The sequence below is a fragment of the Elephantulus edwardii genome, unplaced genomic scaffold (genome assembly GCF_000299155.1).
Source record: "Elephantulus edwardii isolate Elephantulus edwardi_28Jun2011 unplaced genomic scaffold, EleEdw1.0 scaffold00202, whole genome shotgun sequence".
Taxonomy (NCBI): Eukaryota; Metazoa; Chordata; class Mammalia; order Macroscelidea; family Macroscelididae; genus Elephantulus; species Elephantulus edwardii.
In genome coordinates this window covers 3,096,938-3,105,879 of record NW_006399952.1, presented here as the reverse complement: position 1 = coordinate 3,105,879, position 8,942 = coordinate 3,096,938, and positions in this window count along the sequence as shown.

Below are 8,942 nucleotides of genomic sequence, written 5' to 3'. Positions count from 1 at the left end.
ACAAACAGTTTTCATCCTGAAGAGGGTGAAACCAGGCTGCTCCTTGGAGGCAATAATTTTGAAGCTCTGTTTGACATACTTTTGGCATGTTACAAGGAGGGACATCATGCTTGAAAGGGTGGAGGGACAATGCAAGAGAGGAAAAACCTAGATGAGATGAATTGACTCAGTGTAGGTGTGTCAGAGACAATGAGGTTGGCTCAAGATAGAGCAGGATTCAGAGCTATTGTGCATATAGGGTCATTATGAGCTGCAAGAGACTTGACGACACATAACTGCAGTAACAACTAGAATGTTTACTTCTAAAACTTGGTTATAAGCTTTCTAAAGCAGAGATCATGTCTTAATCATCTCTATTATCTTCAAAGTACCACACGTGCGTATCATGGTTGCACTGCTGGAAGTCAAGGAATTGGGGAGACAGTTACCTGGCCAAGTGACTAGAATAGATCCATATTTGTACCCTTCCAAGTAAAAGTAACCTAATAGAATGTAGACATTCTAGAACAATAGCATTAATATTGCGTGGAGATAAAATCTTGCTGAAAGTAATTAAAAATTGACTAGAGCAGTATATTGACAGAGAAGCGTCAGAAATTCAGGCTGTATTCAGAAGGGGCAGCTGGAATGACCAATATCATTGTTGACAACAGATGACTCTTGACTGGAAGCCGAGGCCAACAGAAAGACGTTTAACTGTGTTTTACTGACCAAGCAAAGACATTGAACTCCACAAATCATAACAAATTATGTGTAACATTGCAAAAAATGGGAATTCTAAAATATTTTACTGTGTTCATGTGGAATCCATATATAGAACAAGAAGCATTTGCTAGAACACGATAAGGGGAAACTTAACGATTTGAAAGCAGGAATGGTGTGTGTCAGAGTTGTATCCTTTCAAGGTTCTTAGTCCATCTGTGCACGACAATCACTCCAGTCAAGAAATCAAATAAAATCAAACAGGAAGATTCACTACAAAAAAAGCTCTTTATTTTACTTTTTGTAATTTGAATCAATGTTTTAATAAGCTGCTTTCTTCATCCAACCATTCATGCACATTTTGTTTAAAATATTAATTGTAATGGCAGTAATCTAGTCACACTGTTAATACTCCCTCTCTATAATTCTCATTTCCATGAATCCTTCTATCCTATCCCGGGGAGGGAGGACGCTGCTCCTTTGATATCACCTGGTTTGTTATTCTAAGGACTGGGTGCCTTAAGGACCTGTCTACCATTTAACTGACAGCTGAACCACAGGGGTGAGTTTTATTCTGGATCCCAAGAATGACTGAGGACTCCAGTCTCAGGGCTCCGTAAACCTCTATCGGATCAGTAAGCCAGGACTTTTTTATGATTTTGAGTTTTGTTCTACATTTCTCCCTACCCTGTTCAGGATCTTCTCCTGTGATTGTGTTTAAGTGGGCAGCAGTGGTAGTTGGTTACCATTTAGTTCTTTTGGTTTCAGAGTTGTGGAAGTTGAGGTTTGCAAGGACCTCATTACATACTAAAGAGCAGAGCTGTCATTTGGAAGACTAAATTATGACTGACCTAAGCTATGGTATTTGCAGTTGCTTCATACACCTGTGGAAGTGGGGCAACGAATAAGAAAGACTGGAGAAGTGATGCCTTTGAATTGTGTTGTTAGTGAAGAATATGGAATATTATCAAAGAACAAACAGATCTGTCTTAGGAAAAGGAAAGCCAGAATACTCCTTAGAAGCAAGGGTGGCTAAGACCTAACATACATTGAGTATGTTATTGAGAAGGGCCCGTCCCTGGAAAAGAATAACATTCTTGGTAGAGTATCAGTAAAGAAGGAAGCAGTCAGCAAGATGGACTGACGTGCTATCTGCAACAAAGGGATCATGCACCACGGTGCTTGGGAGAACAATGCAGGATGAGGCAATGCTTTGCTTCACTGCCCCTAATAAAAATAGATAATAATACCTATGATTGGAAGCACTGATGGCTTAGTAGTAAGATGTTGTGTTGCAATCCCAAAGGCACGTGGTTCGAATCCATCAGCTCCTTCATGGGAGAATGGGTAATCTCCTCCTGTGGTTTACTGCCTCTGAAAACCCTCTGGAGAGTCAGCTATGACTTAGTTCTGACTTAATGGTACACAACAACAAACAAAAAGCTTGGGGATCATAGATGAATGAAGATATGGTTGAATGTTGTTGTTATGTGCCATTGAGACCATAGTTCTGAACCTTGCCCTATCCTGAGCAAATCTCACCATGTCCATCCAACACACCTCACCTCATTGCCCCAATCACTGCACTTCATCTCATCCAGGATCTTCCTCTCTTGTGCTGGCATTCTACCCTTCCAACCATGATGTGTTTCTTCAAGATCTGGCCCCTTCTGACAACATGCCCAAAGTATGTGAGATGGAGTTTCAAAATCCTTGACTCAAAGGAGTAAACTGGTTTCACCCTCACTGGGACAGACCTGTATGTTCCCTTGGCAGACCATGGTATGCTTACCAGCACCAGAGCTCAGGCATCGATTCTTCTGTCATCCTTAGTCACTGTCCAGCTCTCAAATATGTAGAAAAAAACTGAGAAGACCATGTCTTGGATTAGACACTCACTTCTTAGTCTTTAGACTGACATCGTTACTCATTAGCACTGTAGAGAAGTCCTCGATAGCACATTTCCCCCAAAGCAAATAGTCTTTTCATTTCCTGACTACTGGTATGAAGGGTGGATTCAAATAAGATGGTATCATTGATAACTTCAATCTTTTCTCCATCTACCATGATGCTGCCATTGACCTGGTGCTGAGGATTTTGTTTTCCTGATGTCAGATGCAATCCACATTGAAAGTTGCAGTCCTTGATCTTCTGCCACAAGCACTTTAAGTCCTCTCCAGTTTTGGTGAGCAAGGTTTTGTCATCTGCCTAATGCAGGCTTTGATGAGTCTTCCTCCAAACCTAATGTCACATTCTTCTTCATACAGTCCAACCTCTCAAATGATCTGTTCAGCACATAGGTTGAAAAAGTATGAAGAAAGGATACATCTTTGCCTGACGTACTCCTTTCCTGATTTTGAACCGTGCAGTGGTCTCTTGCTCTGTTCACAGAACTGCTTCCTAGTCTAGGTCTAGGTTTTAAATAAATTTGGTAACTAAAAATATCTCCCTTGGACTAACCCGGTAGAGCCTGGTGGAAACCTTGAGACTATGGCCCTTAATCATATTTTTAAAATGGAACAAAATTCATCCCATGGCTCAACTTCCAGTCAAATAACAGACCTGCCTAGAATGTGACTAATAGCAGCAGAAAGGCTCCTTGGGAAAACCAAGTTCCATCACTTACCAGATAAGTAAACTCTGACTTAAGTGCATTATTTTGTAGCTGATGGGGGAAAAAAAGTGTGTAAGATCCACATAGTAAACATTTTAGGCTTTGTAAACCATCTAATCACTGTTATAACGATAGAACCCTATTACATCTCAACATCAAGAAAACAAAAATCTTCGCTGCTGGATCAAAGGTAATATTTTGAAAGACGGAGGAAAGACTGAAGTTGTCAATGATTTAATTTTATTTGGACCCACTAGCAACATCCATGGTAATTGAAGTTAAGGAATCAAAAGATGTGTTGCTCTGGGGAAATCTGCTCTCGGAGTGCTAAAGAGCAAGGATGTCAATTTAAATATTAAGGTGCTCCTGTTCCAAGTCAGTCTTTTCCATTACTTCCTACACATCTGAAAGTTTGGCAAGGACTCAGGATGACAGAAGAAAAACTGAATGGTGGTGTTGGAGAACAGTTCTAAATATCCCACTGTCAAAAGAAGAAACAAGTGTGTTTTCGAGGAAATGTAGCCTGGTTTTGCTCCTTAAAAGCTAGGATGGTGACACTTTGTTTCACGTATTTTGGGCATGTTGTTAGAAGGGGCAAGTCCTAGAAAAAGGACTTACTGGGGAAAGTGGACAGTCAAGGAAAGAGAGGAAGATTCTCAACAAGATGGGTTGACGCAGTGTCCGGAACAGTGGGCTGGAGCACGACAAGAGTCAAAGAGTGCGGCACAGGATAGTGCAAGCTTCAGAGCTGTTGTTCAGAGAACCACCATGAGTCAGAGTGGATTTGACAGCACATAACAACATAACAATTTTGTATACAACGTAACACCTTTTATATAGGACGAAGCTGAAGTTCAAGGAAGTCTCCCCACAGGGCCACAGCCATGGAGTTGTCTCCACCTTATATGATCTAGATTAAGGGATTTTTGGCACGGTAGAAAATCTTATTTCTTTGACAGAGGGCAGGGGAGAGGGACCCAAACTTTTAAATATGCAAAGCTAAAGATTAAGCAATGAAAATTCCACACAGACTAGTTTTCAGTTATAAATAACCCAAGTGATTAGTTGTCATCTTAAATGTTCCCTCATAAGACACAAAATCAGTAAAAGAACATGTTGGTGCCCCAAGAACTTGGCATCTGTCTGGTAAGACTTTTGAAATAATTAGTGAACAAAAATACAGTTCCGGATTACTGGATTAATTAGTTACAATAGAAACACTTAAAAAAACAAACAAACAAAAAAAACAACAAAAAAAACAACCTTGCCACATTTTCTTTTAAGGAAAAAAAATATTTTCTTTTCTACAGCAGTTTTACGTTTCAGGAGAATTGTGCCGAAAGTACAGTGCTCCCGTGTGCCCCCTCCCCTGCACAGATTCTCTGTGATTCATACCTGATGTACTGAGGAGGGCGCTCTGCTTGCTTAGTGATGTGGAACCATGCTGTTTGCGGAACAAACGTAAAGACAATCCAAAGGCACAGGGTTTGAATTCCCCAACAGATCCGCAGAAGAAAGAGGCGCAAGCTCCCCTTGTGCAGGGTGCTGCCTCTGAAAACCCACTGGAAGGTCAGCTATGAGTGGGTTCTGACTCAACGGCACATCACAACAACCGTGTCTGAATGTAGGGTATCTGCTGCAATGAGGAAATGACACTGACCTTGTACTATTAACTCACCAGTCACGCCACTTTTTTCAGGGTCTGTAGGTGCTTGGTCTCCAAGCATCTCTTCTTCAGTTCATACATGGATAGCAAGAGGCGATGTGGAGTTGCCTCTATGTTTGCCAGTGAATACATCCAAATGATATACTATAAAAATGGCTAGCTGAGAAAGACGCAAACTCAAGACAAGAAAGAACAAAACCAAAGTAGTAACACTGTCAGTAAAATTTGAGTTGGAGTTTAAAAGTAACAACTCGCGATGGAAATGTTGGCACTGCCACCGCTGGAGAGAGACACTCAGTCAGAGGAACTTGATGAAGGTGAGCATATTCCTGCAAATGAAGAAGTGAGCGTGATAAAAATGACCATCAAGTCCCAAAGGAAGTGACACTGGCAAACTGCGTCACAGTGAAGCAATTCTTGGTAAATTCATGATCTCAAAAGTACAAAGGATACTGGAGCAGCTAGTGGATTCTATCTGCCGGAGAATTTGAAACTTCCTATGAACTACACCTCCTCACTGGAAAACTCACTAACTCAGACAGTCACTCTCATTGCCTTAAGTCACAACCGTTAAGTGGGGTTTCAGAAGTTGTGAATTGCAAGGGAGGAGATTGCCCATCTTTCTTCCATGAAGCCACTGGTGGATTCAAACCACTTTTTTTTTCCACACTAGAAAGCAATTTTTAATTTGTCTTTGTGTGTTTAAAAAGCTTATAAAATGAATATATATTATTTTATAATCAGTAAAATGTGTGTTTTCCCCCACTTAAAAAAAAAAAAGTACAAAGGATAGTATTGAGACTTAGACAGTAGTGATAACACACCAAGGCACAGGGAAGAGGCTTGCTGTGAAAAAGAAGTTATACAATAAGGAGAACTGGAGGGAGAGGGGCTTTATAACTTTTTAAAGAAAGAAAGAAGCCATTTAAATTGTCAATAGTTTTAATGTTTTAAATTATAATGCACTAAATATTACTGTTGCTATTAAAAAGAATTCCAAGCAGTCAGGTAGTTCCTGATGTTTTAACAAAGATTTCTAAAGGTCATGGAACAATCATAATTGTTTTCATTAATTATTAACTGCTTTATATGGCTTTCACTTGTGTGGTCATTTTTGCAGTCCCACACTACCATGCAAAGCCAGGACTACTTATCTGTGTAATTACAAGTGTCTGCACCCTCTGTCTCTACCGCTATGGTGGTCCTAGGGTCCTTAACGGCTTGGAAAGGTCAGTCTTTGAGATGCCACAATCTCTGGGTTTGTTCACTAAGTTGCCTCTATTCCATTTGACAAGGTCTAAAGGTTTCCCAAGATCAGATCATATCTTGACACAGACCTTGCAAGAACTTGTAGCCTTTTCTTTGAAGTTCAGCCACTTGGACTATTGGGTCCTGAGTTTGGTCCTCACACTTTCCACCTGCCATTGCAGGGCAGAAGCAGCTTTGCTATATGTACCTAACAAGGCCCTCTGCTTTCACAGATGACTTTTTACCCTTAGTTACTCATTTTTCCTGTACTGGAGCTGTGGTGATCTCATCTGTAGGGGGTTGAGTTGCCAACTCAAAGGCTCAGCCTCACTATCAGTTTGAAAACACCAGTAGTTCCAAGGGGAAAAGATGAGCTTGGTTTCACAATAAACACTCTTGGCACCAGCAGTCAGGAAATCAAAAGACAAATTGGACTAGGAAAATCTGCTGTCAGGGACATCTACAGAGCGCTAAAGAGCAACAATGTCAGTCTAGAGACTAAGGTGCTCCTGATCTAGGCCATGGTTTTGGCAATTACTTGCTATGTATCAGAGAGCTGACAGTAACAGAAGAAGGATCAATGCCTTTGAGTAGTGCTGGAGAAGAGTACTGAATATATCATGGTCTGCCAAGAGAACATTAAGGTTTGACCTAGAGAGGGTGAAACCAAGTTGCTCCTTGAGACAAGGATTTTGAAGCTGTGCCTGACATACTTTGAGCATATGGCCAGGAGGGACTAGTCCTTGGGGAAGGACATCATTCTTGGAAGGGTGGAGGGACATTGCAGGAGAGGAAGACCCAGGATGAGATATACTGATGCAGTTACTGGGGCAATAGGGTTAGGTGTGTCAGAGATGGTGAGATTAGCTCAGGATAGGGCAGGGTTCAAAGCTATTATGCTATTGTGAATTGGGTCACTATGAGTCACAGTGTCAACTATGAGTCACAGAGTCAATGTCACATAACAACAATAACATCTTCTACACAATTTACAGCCTGAGAAACCCACGGAAATGTCAAGTTAGTTTTGGCTAGACAGCAATGAATTTGTGTTTTACCTTTTCAAAGAGCATCAGCAACAGCAGTAATCTACTTCCATTATCCTTGTTCTTCAAAGTCTCAAATGCCTGACACATTGCCCCTGCTTCCCTGCTAGTGCATTCAGTTGCTTCATGTATATGTGAAAGTTGGACAATAAATTTTTAAAGAAGATCAAAGAAGAACTGATCTTTTTGAGTTGTGTTGGCAAAAAGTATCTCATAGACTGCCAAAAGAACAAACAAATCTGTCTTGGAAAAAAGTATGGCTAGCGTGCTCCTTACAGTAAAGGATGGGTAGACTTAATCTCACATACTTTAAGCATGATATCAGAAGAGGCTAGTCCTTGGAAAAAGACTTTGTGCTTGGAAGAGTAAAGGCTAGTGAAGGAAGTCTCTCTCTCTCTCTTATATTTATCTATCTAGTGAGATAGATTAACACAGTGAGTGCAACAGTGAGCTTAAGCACAGCAGAGATTATGAAGAAGGTACATGATAAGGCAGGAATTCAACCTGTAGTACATGAGGTGGCTATGAGTCAGAAAAGACTCCACAGCACCTAACAACAAGCACATTCACCCTGACTGGTACACACTCCTACTTAATCTTCAGTGGAAGATGCTACAATTGAATGACCAGCTTATGCTTGTGATGTCAGGACTTTATCTACCCCAGTCACTGGGTCCTCATTGCGAGCTGGATGGTAAGTGATTTGGTTCCAAAACTTCATCTCATTCCCCGCTTTCTTGTGCCATTCCCAGCACCACCAGTTGCCGAGAAGAGTCTCTGAAAGTTTAGGGTATAAGATGTTTATTAAAAATCAATGGCAAAATGATAGAGATAGTACAAATACCAAAACTGCAAGAGAGTCAGGGCTAAATGTGAGGCATTTTTAGGGCAGTGAAAACTATTCTGTCTGATGAACACAGTCTATTCTGTCTAATTTTGAACATATGGCAATATAACCATTTCACTAACCATTTGTCAAGACCCATAGGCCCCCTGTAACACATAGAATGGATCTAGTGTAAACTACTGGCTTTAGGTATTGATATGATTTTTCCCATTATAAGAAATTTACTAGACAAGTGCAAGACAATAATAGGATAAACACTGTGCAGACATGCAGGGGTGAAATGTGAGATGTGAGAGGGAAATCAGAACTTGACACTCTCTGCTCAACTTGTCTATAACCCTAAAACACCTCCAGAAAAGTGAAGTATATTTTTAAAACTGTTAGAGGCAAAAAGGAAACAACACCTGTGAAAGGAGGTGAGTTGAGTAGGGCTGGATAGAAGAAGACGCTAACTAAGGGAACACCCAGGCATTTCATTCCATTGTGTGTGTGGTTGCCATTGGCTGGGAGTGACTCAAGGACAGATAAAAATAAGAGCAGTAACAATAAAGCCTTTGGCAACCCATAAGGAAAATCCAGAGCAAGTCCTGCTGGTCAGAATTTGCCTGGTAAAGCCAAGATGGTGGAGTGGTTGTATCTTGCTTAGTGGGGCTGTTGGATTTCCCCTATCCTGAGGAGGGATGATATTCTATGGGCAGCTCTATGCATCTGGGGCTGACCTTGAAGGAGTTGACTAATAGAGGTCTTTTCCTACTCTGCTCCTCTCAGCTGGGCAGCAGCACACTCTTCTCTGATAGGTACTCTGGGTTGTCTAGCTGC